Here is a 17,422-nt window from a genome sequence, read left to right on the forward strand (position 1 = left end):
TCAGTTTCTTGCCTGGAGTATCCCCAAGCATATCATCCTAATTGCTGAGGCATCCGTTTGGGATTTATACAGTCCTTGTACAATCATTAGTGAGTTGGATCCCTGTTTCAGGGCTACTTACCGCTCTGCTCTCATCAGGCACATCTCCAAGAGGTCACTCACCTATAATAATAAAACACAGGTTACTAATATTAGTAGTATTGTTATACTAGTAGTGATTTGTAAGGAGCAGACAATATTTAAGTGGGTCTACAGTTTATGTATGAAGATTCATTAGGCCTAAGACATAAGACATAAGACATAGATTAAAATTCCAAGTTTCTTGTTTATGTTAGTTAATTAGTTAGGATACAATTAATTATGATACTTAATCACTCATTTAAAGTTTGTGTGACTGCAAACTGTGTATATTTTTCTGTGGCTTTACTCTGTTTATAGTGTTTCTCTCTCTCTCTCTCTCTCTCTCTCTCTCTCTCTCTCTCTCTCTTTATTTCTTGTGTAGCTTTATTTTGTATGTAGTATATTTTTCTGTTTATTTATATTATTGTATTTGAATTCCTGATGTTGTGGAAGAGAAAGCCTGATGGCCTTAACTACACCAGAATAAATAAATAAATAAATAAATAAATAAATAAATAAAAATTAAACATTAAAAAAAACTCGAGCTGATGTTTATCTTATCCTTGTAGGCACAGTGCCGTAAGCGCCATATTCAGGGAAAATGACTTAAGATAAATCCCCAAGCACTGGGCATCAACTGTAAAAGTTCCATGAGCCCCGATCTTTTTTTCTCGCTAATATAAGTTGGTTAATCTGAAAGTTAAATTTATAAAACAGTTATAGTACCGGTTGTTCTTTATGGTTGTGAAACTTGGACTCTCACTTTGAGAGAGGAACATAGGTTAAGGGTGTTTGAGAATAAGTTGCTTAGAAAAATATTTGGGGCTATGAGGGATGAAGTTACAGGAGAATGGAGAAAGTTACACAACGCAGAACTGCACGCATTATATTCTTCATCTGACATAATTAGGAACATTAAAACCAGACGTTTGAGATGGGCAGGGCATGTAGCACGTATGGCCAAATCCAGAAATGCATATAGAGTGTTAGTTGGGAGGCCGGAGGGAAAAAGACCTTTGGGAGGCCGAGACGTAGATGGGAAGATAATATTAAAATGGATTTGAGGGAGATGGCCTATGATAGAGGCTGGATTAATCTTGCTGAGGATAGGGACCAATGGCGGGCTTATGTGAGGGCGGCAATGAAGCCCCGGATTCCTTAAAAGCCAATAAGTAAGTAAGTAATATAAGTTGGTTAGGTACTCTCGGAAAAGTATATAATTATATCTCGTGACGAGAATATTGTACGAAATGGAAATATAAAAATTGGAAATTTATCTTTTGAAGAGGTGGAGAAGTTCAAATATCTTGGAGCAACAGTAACAAATACAAATGATACTCGGGAGGAAATTAAACACAGAATAAATATGGGAAATGCCTGTTATTATTCGGTTGAGAAGATTTTATCATCCAGTCTGCTGTCAAAAAATCTGAAAGTTAGAATTTATAAAACAGTTATATTACCGGTTGTTCTTTATGGTTGTGAAAGTTGGACTCTCACTTTGAGAGAGGAACATAGGTTAAGGGTGTTTGAGAATAAGGTGCTTAGGAAAATATTTGGGGCTAAAAGGGATGAAGTTACAGGAGAATGGAGAAAGTTACACAACACAGAACTGCACGCATTGTATTCTTCATCTGACATAATTAGGAACATTAAATCCAGACTTTGAGATGGGCAGGGCATGTACTACGTATCCAGAAATGCATATAGAGTGTTAGTTGGGAGGCCGGAGGGAAAAATACCTTTAGGGAGGCCGAGACGTAGATGGGAAGATAATATTAAAATGGATTTGAGGGAGGAGGGATATGATGATAGAGACTGGATTAATCTTGCTCAGGATAGGGACCAATGGCGGGCTTATGTGAGAGCGGCAATGAACCTCCGGATTCCTTAAAAGCAAATAAGTAAGTAAGTAATATAAGTTGGTTAGGTTCTGTCGGATGCTTTTTGAATTCACTGCGGGCTAAAGCAAGGAGATGCATTATCACCTTTACTTTCTAACTTTAGAATATGTCATTAGGAAAGTCCATGATAAAAGAGATGGTTTGGAATTGAATGGGTTACATCAGCTGCTTGACAATGCTGATGACGTAATATGTTAGGAGAAAATCCACAAACCTTTAGGGTAAACAGGGAATTTTACTTGAAGCAAGAAAAGAGATAGTTATGGAAATAAATTCCGAAAAGACAAAGTATGTCATTATGTCTCGTAACGAGAATATTGTACGAAATGGAAATATAAAAATTGGAAATTTATTCTTTGAAGAGGTTGAAAATGTTAAATATCTTGGAGCAACAGTAACAAATATAAATGACACTCGGGAGGAAATTAATGGAAATTTATTGAAAAACTATCAGAGCAAGGGAAGAAGTAAATAAGGCTTAACAATATTATTACGATACAAGGTTGAGAAGTGGTTTTTACAAATTCCGAGATTTTGTAATGCACTTCACAAACGTGTATTGTACAAAAATTTTTGCACAGTTATATTAAAAAAAAATTGCAAATAAAATATATTTTACATTGAAAAATTAGAGCAATATTATTCCAAAGTTTGCTCAAAACTGTACTGTAATGGTAACTAAGTAACAATAAGTGCACTGTAATGAGTTTATTTCAGTATAGTTTTATGTTATGAAGAAAGGTTTCCCTAGCAACAAGTTTCTGTGTGGAAATTCTAATTTTCAGGGCCTAAGAACAATAGCTGTAAAAACAGGAAAAAACATGATCGTGTAAAAGTCATTTTTATTAAACAAATATCGAAGTATGTGGACATATACCCTTAAAACCTATGTATATCTTAAAATGTCTTTTACAGATATATAGCTAAAAGCTTATATTAGAAGAAGGAAAATGAAAAATCAATTTTCTACTCTCGAAGATGTATTTTTTGAGAAAATGAGCTACAAACTGAGAGATAGCTGGCTGGTAAAATGCCTTTCACAGATATGAAGCTGAAAGTTCATATTAATTACGTGTATATATCCCCATAAAGTAAAAAAATATATATAACAAATAAATGTTTTTAACAACACTGGAGAAATTCTTGTGTCAATTTTCATGTTGCTGGCATTTTAAACAAACGAATTTTTTGTTGCTAAATAAAATAGTCATGATTAAATCTGTTCACCAAAGAAATTCATCACGCTTCCACTACGATAACTAGCGTTTGCATGTAGTTCGGAATACCGCAAAGGGTTATGCTGAATCACAAATGGAACACAAACACATACTGTGGGCCAAGTTCCGAGTTATTGACCGCTGATGTTGGCGGCAGCCATGGTTTTCGCTACCATGCAAAGCCCTGCAGTATTAAAACAGTTTTAACAATGGGCGGTAGGATAAACAACTGTCACAGACAGAAGAAAATATGTACATGAATTTCAATTTGGTATCAAATGAAAGAGTGGGGCAGTATGAATAATAATTATATTTCACACACACACGGAACAAAAGTAGTAAAAAATATGAATATTGTGGAATACCATCGAAGAGCGTCCGGTTACTGTCAGACGGAGAAAAGAGTTAGGCCTTGTCCATCATTGTTGACCTTTGTAATCCAGTAATTGATAGGCATGCCACTGGATCCCAAGTTCTGTGCTGGAAACCCGGCTATGACAATGAATTTGTATGGATGATAAAATCCCTGGCATAACAATTCCTTAAGTAGGAAGCTGGTAGAGTTACGTCACTTACAGGCAAACATTCTGATGGGGGCAAATAAAAAAGTTAAATTTTTTTCTTCCACCATGTTAATAATGTCAAAAGAAGTGCTTATACAGGGACATCATTTTATTTTTACTTCAATTTTTATTGTACCTGAGTTTTTTTTATGTACTTCACTCCCACCCCTTCTACTAGTAAACTTCCAACTTTTCTCCTCACAATACCAAGCGTATACAGTCAAAGTCGCCTTAAGGTCGTAGTGAATACAAACAGTATTGAGTTAGTGAGTATAGTACGTTCCAAAAATATGTTCGCGTTTTCCAGTGACGAAAGTGCTTTCAATATTGAATCATATTTTCTCACAGGTACTGTCGTCCGTTTGCCTACGTCGCAACACGATTTCCCTCACCCTCAACTGTTTAAAATAACTTAAATAAAAGTAATTAACTTTCACGTAATTTCCCCCCTTTCTACGATCCTGCGACATAACCACTTGGACGGACAGCAGTTAGCATGTCTGAATAATGTTATCTGTGCGGGTCGGACAGAGGTGAAGATTGAATTTACAGTACGTAAGGCACTCTTTTATATAATAGGTATAGAATTACTTCAACATGAGTTACTAGTACGAAGGACGAAACTGGTAATTGGAATTAGATGCAATAGTCTATCGTCGCTTAAGAACCAATACCGCGTAACTGACAAAATGTAAATTTTACAGGAGAAGGAAAAAACCGAGTAAAAACCATAAAAATAATGCAATAATCTTGAAAAATGGTGTATGGCTATGAAATAGCATAACTAATTTGTAACTAAGTGAAAATGGATGATCATGGCCGTAGACATTCGGCCATGTCACTTACGCGGTATTGGAACTCTGCCGTTGACTACATTTTGTTAGTTACGCGGTATTGTGAGACAACTTTAGCAGTTTCAGGACACATGCTGACAAGCGTTTTCTTTGCGTGAAAACTGCCTTCTGGAAATATTATTCGTGCTCTTGTATATGTCAATGTGTTATCTGAATTGTTGTCCTACCATCTGACTTGAGGTTAAGGTCGGTAGACTGTAGCTTGAATCAGCACTAGATTACGTTCCAGACAATGATTGCTGCATTCTTAGTCAGTCAAATGCTGAAACTATGGGAAAAGAAAAAGAAGACACAGTTCAATGTTTATTGTTATAATAATAATAATAATAATAATAATAATAATAATAATAATAATAATAATAATAATAGTAGTAGTAGGGACCGATGGCGGGCTTATGTGAGGGCGGCAATGAATCTTCGGGTTCCTTAAAAGTCATTTGTAAGTAAGTAAGTAAGTAAGTAAATTATAATAATAATAATAATAATAATAATAATGATAATCTGATATCAGGTAGGCCTACTTTATTTTCACACTACGTATATGAATAGATAAGTAGAACTGTTGCTAAAACGTTGCTGACAAATATAATTTTATAATAAAATAATAATAATAATAATAATAATAATTATTATTATTATTATTATTATTATTATTATTATTGACAATGGACTTGACTGACTTGAGAATAATGAAAAGCAAATCATATAAAAATAAAATAATGATGATAATTTTTCAGGCACAATATTCGTTAAACACAATAAAGAAATAATTATAGGCCTATGCTGAAATCACAAAAACTAATCCTTGAGTAACCCTAGTGTGGAATACTATCATAAAAACTATGGCACAATCGATTCTATATACAATAATGTGACGGTAATTTAGGCAGGCTACTAATGCTCTTTTTTTCTGTGCTTTTGCACGAGAACATGACTTTTTTTTACTGAAGGGACGCCATCAGTACTATTAGCTAACCAATATTGCACAGTTAATTCTTTAATTCCCAATGTACACAGAAACATCTTTTTGCAAACCTGAATTTTTTTCTCATCAACTTTTAGGTTGTAGACAAATGTTCTCTTTCTTCTCGATTTAGAATTTGTACTGTCAGGTCTTTTCGTAGATTTGATACGTAAACGGTCCTCTGTTCCCAAGTCATAGATTTCCAGAATGCCTGAAAGATGTCTTCTCTCATTAGAAATTAAATTACAGCCCATTACTTTCGAATTTTGGCACATTTTATAACTACACTCTGGCCCCAAATTCCTTGCATCTCTTTCCGTATCATGTGTTACTTTGCCATCTTTCGATCTCTTGTAGCTAAGATAAGCTTCCTCTTCCATTCTAAGTTTTCTATTTTTCATTTTCTTCCACTTACCTTTTGTGACTTTGAACTTCTATTTCTTTTCTGTCAAATTTCCATGAAACGCTTGTAGATTCTTCTCTTTACCTTTTTCTGACGAATGTAAAGATGTAGAATAAGTAGCACTCACAAATTCTTCGGGGTCGTCTACATATGAAGACGCTTCCGAAATTTGGTGTAGGTCCTTCATTGACATGGTATTGTCTTCAGTTTCTGTCCTATCCTATTTCTAGCTGTATTATTTTAATAGCGTTGCTTTAAATCATACCAGACTGCATAATACGATCATAACATTACCGGTAACACTGGATGGATAATCCCTGGTCTGCAGCAGCCCATTTCCAGAAGGACGGTTTTCTTTTGCATTTGAATTATCAGGCAGTACACCTACGAATAAGATGAGATTACTAGTGTTTATAAATGTGATATAAATGGCTTAAAAACATGTGTAGTAAATATTATCATGAATTTAGATCTTCCTCCTACCGGAGGAAATGGAAGGAACCAAGCTCAGCACCATAAATGTAGCGCAAATTATTTTAGCGGCCCCATTCATGATTATTTATATTAAGTACTTAAAGTAAGTTTGCTGTTATGATTCCGTAACTGAAGAAAAATAAACGTTTAATAACTGTGATACTTCTTATGCCATACCTTTGTTAATGTTCACAGAAGTTTCTCCCGTCTTGAATTCAGAACATACCACAGATAGGATTTCGTTCTCGCTAAACTGACTATCGTCTGATTCATTGTCCATTTCTTTTCTTGTATCTGTAGGTCTATATAATAATAAAATATTAAATGTACTATATTTCAGTGAATGAACTTGGAGATTCTGCGGCAATTCAGCTCAACTAACATTCAATTGACATTAGTGAAATAATTCTATTATATTTACCTTTTAAATAATTGAAACTGAACCCTTCTTTAATCTTCTCAGAATATTACACACTGTTGATACAATTTTACAAGGCAGTAACGAGAACCAACTTCCGTACTGAGGGCGCGCAGGGAATAGACATAATATCTGTTGTCAGATACGCGGTATTTCCTACAGACTTCTAGTGACTTCAGATACGCGGTATTGTACCCCCCCTCCTTCGCACGCAGGCCATTCATGCAATCAAATTCCCGCGCTTGTCAGTGTATGCAGATGACAGTGGAGGTACCATCTGTGCAAAAAAACAGTTTTGACCAAAAATGTCAGTTACGCGGTATTGGTTCTTAAGCGACGCTATAGTGCGGTAATATGCACATTAGAACTGAAGCCTGTATCTAAATGAACCGCCACCATTTTCAAAAATGTGTTTAAATATCCATATTATGATTATTTTTCAATTTAACTTTATTCTCTATATTGTACCCTAATGTGCTGTAGACAGTATAATATACATTGCATAATGAATACGTTCGCATGGATAACTCAGTTCGTGAGTAAAATTGTTAATACTGTACTGTATTTTGATTAAACAAAAACCTAATGAAAATGATTAAACTCAAAATTATGATATCTCCTAGTTTACGTAAATGGATGAACTACTTTTCTTCCCTCCTATACCAAGTAAAGTGATTTGTTTGTATTTTACGCCAGTATCATCGAACTTCATTCGTGGAAGGGGGTAGCAAACGGTGTTTCCGGCTCTGAATCATTAATCCAAAGGTACAACCTGGTTAATATTAAAAATGTCAGTAAAAATAAAATGATGTCCCTGTACAAATTTTGGCCACTCGATCACAATTACGAAAGCCGTAAAAAAAATAAGTTCGTCAGGAGCCGTTAACAGAAACAAAACACAATTTCACTGGAAAAAAATTATTGAAACAGACACAGCAATTGTTAACTTATTTTTCAACATATTCTCAACCGGAATTGATACATTTGTCATACCATGGGATCGACAGAGAGGTGCAGACGGCTGTCAAACGCTGGTTCCGATCTCAAGCGGCTGACTCCTACGACACAAGGATACAAAAATTGATCCCAAGGTATGACAAATGTTTCAATTTCAGTGGGGGATATGTTGACAAATAGCGCAAACAATTGTATCTGTTTCAATAAATCTTTCCAAGCAATTGTGCTTTGTTTCTGTAAACGACCCCAGGGAAAATCACTTTATGGACGGCCTCGTAATTGTGGTCGAGTGGCCAAAATTTGTATAAGCACTTCTTTTGACATTATTAATATGGCGGAAGAAAACAATTAACTTTTCTTTCTGCCCCCCCATTAGAATGTTTGCTTGTTAGAAGAAACGTGGCCCTGAATCAGACTTCTTGAGGCAAAATTCATCTGAAATTTCTCAACGACGCTACGTCGAGATTCAATTTTGAAGATACCATACTTCAACTGGCTAATATGGTTGGCAGAAATGCACATGTAATGAACTAATGAATAATCACATAATTGCAATGAACGAATCACTCAATCAATCAAGCAATCATGGAATAAGCCTAATGACTCCTTTATATCGACTTTAAGTATGCTTTTTTTTTTGTTTGTCTGAAGACAAGTTCTAACCTCGTAAGTGACACCAAAAGGCATCATCCATGAGACAACTCAGCCAGGAGGTAATGAGATATGTTTGGCTAGTTCCTTTCCCTCTCCATTTCATACATCGCTGACTAGCAACATATTACATTAATCAGACTTCAGATATATAGAAACAATATTGCTCTTCCTCTGATACAAGTGAGCTGTACTGCCTGATAACAGATATGTACATCAGCTCCCTAGACTCCTCTCGATGCTGGGTTCCCTTCTTATTAAGCCGTGAAAACAAATAAGGTATCTATTGTTTACTAGAAAACAACTGTTTGGACATTGACTCCATCTATAACCTATTTGGCATTTTTTTTCCTTCTTAGAAAACGTCAAATATCTGGGAATTATAATGTTTTTTATACTTGACCATGCCGAAATGTAGTAAGTATGCACCTGGTAGCTGCCATTTAATGGATCTCATTAAAGTATACCTATTCATTAAAGTTCAGGTGTTCCACCAATCAGAAAATACCACTGTAGCAATATGAAAGCGCAAGTATCGATTATTCTCGGACATGCAATCGAAAGACAACTAGTTCTGTTACTATAATAATTAGCGTTAATTGTAAATAATATTTAAATAAATTCAATTTGTCATCTCGTTTTTCAATGTCTAATTCAATTTCAAGGTTATATCAAGATTAATGTTTATTTTACTCTCTAGATTATATCAAGGTCAATGTCGACATTTGTTTCTCGGAAAAAATCAATACTTTCGCGTCTGCGCACATCTCACAATTTACGAGGTATTGCACAAGGTCAGTTCCGCTCCTCAGACAGATAAGAATAACATGAATGCTTATGAATAATTTCAAGTTAGAAATATGGTCGAGCATAAAAAGTCGTATGAAACTTGACTATAATGGTAATTAAGACGCTCGTATGAAAATTATGAAACTCGCTTGCGCTCGTTTCATAAACATACTCGCGTCTTAATTACTACCATTATAGGCTCGTTGCATAATGTACTATTTGTACACTAGAAAACCCATAAAGTTACAAAGAGAGAATAAATTAAGCAGGCTCTTCACTTTTAATACTTATATTTACAATCACTGATTAACTGAAGGTCCCATACTATCTTCTAGTTTCCTGTTATGGTGGAGTGTGTTCATGGTTGTGTCGAAAAATTTGTGAACTGAATTTCAAAAACATATCTTTTCGACTCAATCATGAGCACGCCCCACTACAACAGGGAACCAGAAGATAGAGCAGGAGCTTCACTAGGCTTCGGACAATGAAGAATACCATTTCGAAACTAGTCAGCCAGGTAATATCCTAATGTTAAGACAGTGAAGAAGTTACAAAGTTAATCAGTGATTTAGTAGACCCCAAAATGTATGGTTAAGATCCGTCTAAAATATTATACGTTGGTGGTATAGAAACCACTTATTTTATTTTGGTTTTCCGAATTCATTGACGCTACGAGTACTATGACTCTAAGGGAAATTTGGAGATTTAATTTGCCCTTTTGAATTATGAAATGTTGGTGGAATAAGTAACTAAACTTGGGTTTTTCAAGTGTTCCTTGAAATACATCTCTATTGTCTCCTTATACCATCGCGAAACCGTGACAGTTATAAAAATGTTATGGGAGGGAAAAAATCGTGCAAAAAAAAAAAAAAAAAAAACGAAAATTTTTATGAAATACAAAAGTTTAACTACAACATTATGAGATATGATTTTTTTGTCGTTGTGTTCTACATAACATAAATCGTGAAAATCCTTGTTCCCATACCACTAGCAGGAATGGTTTAAGATATGAAATTACTAGCTATAACATAGGACAGCATTCTCCAATCTTTTCTATTTCCTGCCTTCCTCTTAGTCTTCGCATATGATCCATGTTTCTTAATGTAGTCCATCATATGATACCTTACTCTGATCCGAACTTTTCTTCCGTTCACCATTCCTTTAAGTTCATCCTTCAGTAGGCAGTTTATTCTAAGCCAGTGACCCAGTCAATGTCTTTTTTTCTTTTCCTGATCAGTTTCAGCAATTTTAGAGGTAGTATTGTGATAAAAAGATATGTTTAAAGGTGTTTCATGGAAATATATATTTTCAGTAACTTTAAGAATTTCCTATAAACTTGCTTTTAACATCGTATACACCAGAATATGGGTATGAAAAAATAATCTTCTGTTACAATTTCCAAGTCGCTCTACAGCAGTTTTGAAGATAATTGTTCTAAGTTCTCGGATTGTATTACAATTACGCACGAAACTTGAATCCATAATTACGATCCAGAAATAAAACAACAATCAAAAGAAAGGAAACTGTCTGTTTTTCTCGCCAAAAAAAGTAATTTCGGGTCAAACACAGACAGGAAAACACTTCGCACCAGTTTTTTTTTTTTTTTTTTTACCAAATATGACTTGATTACTGTACTTAAAACAAGATGGAACTGTGATGGGAGAGTATTATTCTTCACAACTGCCTAAACTTCGGGAAAAATAGTAGAGAAGCACGATGGTAAAATTTTCAAAGGTGTGCTGTTCTTGCAGGACGACACACCCAATCAAAAGTCCCTGATTACACTGGAGAAAATTGATGAATTTGGCTTTCACTTGATTGATCATACCCATATTCGCTCGAATAGCACCCTCAAATTTAACTTGGTTTGGAAAGTCAGCATGTTTCTTTAAAATTTATAATGCATAACATTTGTCATTACATTTCTTTTCCTATATAAACGAGTAATAGAATACACGCCCCTTCCAATGTTTGAACAGAGTTGTAACATATTGATCCATACGGAAAATATTAGAAGTGGCATTGTCAAGAGGATCACTGTGTCCAGTGTGTTTAATATATGCATAGGATTCTGTGAGAATTTGCATATGCAACTATGAGCACAGTTAGCCATGGTGTACTAGTTCGCCAAGGCGCGTATTTAACGCTCTGTGGAAGCCGCAGACTTGAGTTTGAATCCTGCCTAAGGCACACACGTTCATCCCTTGTCCATTTAATGCACTGTGTTTTCTCTAGTGGTGATTCAAATGTCTTGTTGATCTCACGCCTGAGGGAAATTTCTTATTGTGCTAAAGTGGAATATGAATCCTCCTCTTCTTTTCACGTCAATTGGACGGAGTTACGCAATAATAGACCAAGCGCCAAAAACCTGTTTTGAGACACTGGCCATTGAAATAAACATGTTTTTTTTTTATAAAACATTTAATTCAAGAAGTATTATAACATTCATGCTATAGTAGCACAAATAATACCGAAAAAGGCTAACAGATTTTTAATAAGAGACCAGCAGTTGAATTAATATTTCAAAGCAAAATAAATAAATGAATATTACGTGATAAACGAATTTTTATCAGATATCGTATTCTTGATTTTTTCAGTGTTAAATTAGCCTGCCATCAACAGATTTGTGCAAATATCTCATTTTTTTTTTCAAATTGTCGGTTGGTCTATTATTGAAAAACTTCGTCCAATTCCACCTCCCTTTCAATCATCCTAATTTCGAGAACTACCACAACCATTCTCTAAACATCCACCACCCTCATATCTACCTGGTTTACCATTATCTCTAGCACTACCAACACAACCATTACGTCCACCTCTACTATCTTTATTTCAATCATTACTATAGCTACCACCACAATCTCCACCTCCACCACTACTACCAGAACTATCTACGTTTCCATCACAATTATTTTCATCACTATAAGCATCTTCTCTTCCTCATCCACTATCACCATCGTCCACCACTACCATTAGCTTCATTTCCACCTCCATCACTATTGCCTACTTCTCCACCACTATAGAAATTCATCACCACAACCGTTTCCACCACCGCCATCTCAAACTTCACCACAATTATTTCCATCTCAACTTCCTCCACAACCATCTCCTTACTTACTTACTGGCTTTTAAGGAACCCGGAGGTTCATTGCCGCCCTCACATAAGCCCGCCATTGGTCCCAATCCTGAGCAAAATTAATCCAGCCTCTATCATCATATCCCACCTCCCTCAAATCCATTTTAATATTATCCTCCCATCTACGTCTCGGCCTTCCTAAAGGTCTTTTTCCCTCCGGCCTCCCAACTAACACTATATGCATTTCTAGATTCGCCCTTACGTACTACATGCCCTGCCCATCTCAAACATATGGATTTTATGTTCCTAATTATGCCAGGTGAACAATATAATGCGTGCAGCTCTACGTTGTGTAACTTTCTCCATTCTCCTGTAACTTCATCCCTTTTAGCCCTAAATATTTTCCTAAAAACCTTATTCTCAAACACCCTTAATCTCTGTTCCTCTCTCAAAGTGAGAGTCCAAGTTTCACACCCATACAGAACAACGGGTAATATACAGTAACTGTTTTATAAAATTCTAACTTTCAGATTTTTTGACAGCAGACTAGATGACAAAAGCTTCTCAACCGAATAATAACAGGCATTTCCCCATATTTATTCTGCGTTTAATTTCCTCCCGAGTGTCATTTGTATTTGTTACTGTTGCTCCAAGATATTTGAATTTTTCCACCTCTTCGAAGGATAAATCTCCAATTTTTATAGTTCCATTTCGTACAATATTCTGGTCACGAGACATAATCATATACGTAGTCTTTTCGGGATTTACTTCCAACCCTATCGCTAGTGAGCTTCAAGTAGAAATTCCGCGTTTTCCCTAATAGTTTGTGGATTTTCTCGTAACATATTCACGTCATCCGCATAGACAAGAAGCTGATGTAACCCGTTCAATTCCAAACCCTCTGTGTTATCCCGAACTTTCCTAATGGCATATTCTAGAGCGAAGTTAAAAAGCCACAACCATCTCCATCTCCATTAACACCACATCCATATACAGCTATACTTCCTTCACAGCTATATATAAATCTTTATTTTCTGTACAACCATATTCACCTTTACTTCCTCCACAACCATTTCCATCTCCACTAACACCACAACCATATCCACCTCTACTTTCTCCACAAACATCACCTCCACTTCCATCACCATCATAGTCACATACACCTCTACCATTATTGCTTCCTCCATCACCGTCATCACCTCAACATCCACCACCACTAGCACCATTATTACCATAACTTCAACCACCCTTATTTCCATCTCCACCACTGCCAGCAACAAACAAACTAAAAGTTTGGACCGCAAGGTATCTCGGATCTCCTACATCTCGTTTGCCTATTGACTTTTATTGAAATGTTAGTTTCGGAAATCTTTGGCAATCTTGAGAAAATATTCTCGCCACCTCCCTCTGTAATTGAGAATAATGTTCTACTCTTGTCTTATACCCACATCACGACATTGGCCACTGCTAGTACAATCTCTCTGTGTTCCGAATGTAACATCTCTGTTATTCGTTACAAAGCTTAAGTTTTTCTGACTGAGGAAACATCGCGTAACATAGACGTAACTCTTCCTTCGTCATTGACATCACGAAGTAGACCTGTTGAACTGTCTGGATACATATAACATGACTAATGTGAATTAAATACATTTTCAAAATTATGAACTAAATTATAAGTGAAACGTGTTATAAAATGATATATTGTCAATAATTAAATTACTAAAGTTTAAACTCAAAGAATTAAAGCAATACATATAATCACAACTTAAATTTTATTACATATTTTTTCAAAGTACTTAATCCATACTCGATTTTGCTCTTTCTTGTACAGTTACACCCAGAGGATATTTGTAGAAGTCCATGTACAGGCACTCTCTATGTAGTTCTTGTTTTCCCATCATTTTGTATAAATTTGCTCTTTTTCTTGCTTTATTCAGCCTTTAAATAACGATATACATTTTTATGCATGAGTTACATCTTAGTTTAATACAATTTTTATTTTATTTTCTCATTAGACAAAGTATAGCGGAAATGCACGTTATATTGAACTGTACGTTTTTCGTATTCCTTAACATGTCATTAGTCTCTATACAGCGTTCTTACTTGAACTACGGAAGGGATTTTGTTTATATTAAAGCCAATTTATCTAGGAGTGATGTATATAGTAATAGTATAATAATAAAGGATGCACTAGAATAGATTTAATTCGGAATGAACATATTAGAACTGAACTGAACTCAATGTTTATGCAACAAAGAATATAAAGATAAATGGATGTAACACTAGAGAAGAATGGAATCTACAAGAATATCTAAATTAATACTCGTATATAATTATAATCCTATATTTGTATGTATGTATTTATTTACACTGTAAGTGGGCAAGCACCCGGTGGCAGTGGTATATACAATATAAACAATACACAATAAAATTACAATACACAATACAATAAGAATACACAATACAGTTTAACACAATAATTACAATTAATAATAAAACATAAAATAACCTAATTTTACAATACAACCGACATATGTATAGGCCCTAAATAAGTTTCAATAGTCTTTCGCTTTACTCTCATCTCACTCACTGTAGTGGCACTATGACGCATTTCACTGACACTTTAGGACACATTTCACTGACACTATAGAACACATTTCATTGACGCTATAAATTATCAATGATCGGAACTATTCACTGCACTGTAAAACCATAACTTCACTGACTCACCTCGCTTCACTGATACAACAGTTCAAATAAGACAAATAATTACACCCTTATGCATACTTATAAACAGAACTACATTTAAGCTAAACATTTCTAGTCTAAGGCCCTCTTACACGCTATTCTTAAATAATTTACAATTCAAACCAAGGGAGTAACTCGTCAAGCTAAATAAAATACATGTCATCTTAAAAAATTAAATGTTAAATGTCACCTTAATTTTAATTTGCACTTTATACCCAACCTTTTAAGTTATTCTTGAATCTCCTTAAGGAAGGACAGCCCTCAAAGACCGCTGCAGGTAGGTAATTCCAATCATTTATAGTTCTATTTAAAATTGAGTATTTACCTACATCTGTTTTCTGTTTCCTACATTTGATTTTAAAATCATGATCTTTCCTATCGTAGTACGTTTGCTTTTCTAATCGAGCCGTTATGTCTGCCTATGCTTTCTGACCTAGATGAGCTCTATACAATGATGTTATTCTAGTTTTCCTACTTCTGTTTTCCAGTTTCACATTTAAGTCCTTTTATCATATCGTTTCCGTCTTCTCTTTTACCTTTAACAAATTTAGCTGCCCTATATTGGATTCTTTCTAAGGAATTTACCTGATATATTCTATAGGGATCCCAACATGTAGTTCCGTATTCCATTAACGGTCGCACTAACGTTAGTTATGCTATTTCCCTCGATTTGGGGCTAGCCTTTTTCAAGATTCTCATAAGAAAGTGAAGTGCCCTCCATGCTCTACCCGTAACATTATCAACATGCTCTCCCCAAGAAAGTTTGGAGTTTAAATACACTCCTAGGTATTTACAACATTGTTCTTGCGGAATTACAACACCACTGAATTCGTACTATAGACAAGAGAGATGGAAAGATTTGCTTAAGAGCTTAACAGGCCTGAAGTCTAATTCATGAAGTGAAGGAGAAGAAGAAAAAAGTAATAATAATAATAATAATAATAATAATAATAATAATAATAATAATAATAAATATAATATGAAGTTTTAAAATTAAATGAGAATAGAGGTCTATGAAGGGAATCATCCATTTAAAATGTAAACATATCTATTCTTGCTTCTGAAAATAAGTACGGAGTAACTTGAGAAATTCCATTAACATTGACTGATTATGAAGCCCGAAAGAGAGACGCCCACCGTCTCTCGCGAAAACCACTACTGTAGAGAATCCGTCTTAATTACATCGCTCTTTGGTTTGTTAGATCGCAGTAATTTCTAACCTCCTCAGAGGGTCCCGGCCTTACAGAGGGTAAGCAAGCAAACTTGAATTATACAGTCTGCTGGTGTCGGATGTATTGTTTGCACAGCATTGTCGGGGTGCACACTGCTCCAGTAAGATAAATCAAGCATAACTAACCTAGAAAACCCATGACAAGTCTATACATTTGCGACAGTCTGATATAAATCCATTACCAAAAACAACAGATATGCGGATTAAGTATTATCATTCTGTACTATCCCGTTTTAGTTCGTCGCCTTGTTTCCATGGGTAACGTATGCGCTTCTCACTAAACGAACCGTGGTTCTCTTCCCGGCGTGAACATTGGAAGAGGTTTGTTTTCTTTCTACGGAATGGATGTTTATTTTGTTGTGTGCTGACATATTTCAACTCAACGCTGGCCCTGTGTCGTGCTGACCACACTCTTCCTGTTTGATTTCTGTCATATTATATACCTATACTTTCCCCTTCACCGGATTGGGTTGTAAGAAAGAGTTAGGACATGATAAAGAAGATTATTCCGTTTTAAATAATTAGACACGAAAGAAATGTTGAAGTGTTCGCTAAGAGATCTTTCGTACATAATCTAAAGTATTATTTACTTTCTCATTATGACGAAGTGCAAAAATTTTATTTTGGGCTCACTTCGCCATCATTAATTTCAAATTCATTTACCTTCATTCAATAGTTGCAGGTCAACAAAGGATTCAGCAAGACGTAGTAACGTTGGCTTGCATACATATGGTATAGTATAATTCTGAGGAGGTTGCAGAACTCTCAGGTGGACGGAGAGATGTTAATCGCGGACTTCGTCGGAACTGTGACTTCGTTTATTTTATCAGTCAGTCTTTGAATATCGTGACACTAATTTCTTAAATAATCCTTGGTCTTTTCTTAAGTTTAAAAATAGTTCTTATCGAATTTCTTCGTTTATTTTATCAGTCAGTCTTTGAATATGATGACACTAATTTCTTAAATAATAATCCTTGGTTTTTTCTTAAGTCTAAACATCGTTCTTATCCAATTTCTCCGTTTATTTTATCAGCCAATCTTTGAATATCATGA

The sequence above is a fragment of the Periplaneta americana genome, chromosome 6, assembly GCF_040183065.1.
Source record: "Periplaneta americana isolate PAMFEO1 chromosome 6, P.americana_PAMFEO1_priV1, whole genome shotgun sequence".
Lineage (NCBI taxonomy): Eukaryota > Metazoa > Arthropoda > Insecta > Blattodea > Blattidae > Periplaneta > Periplaneta americana.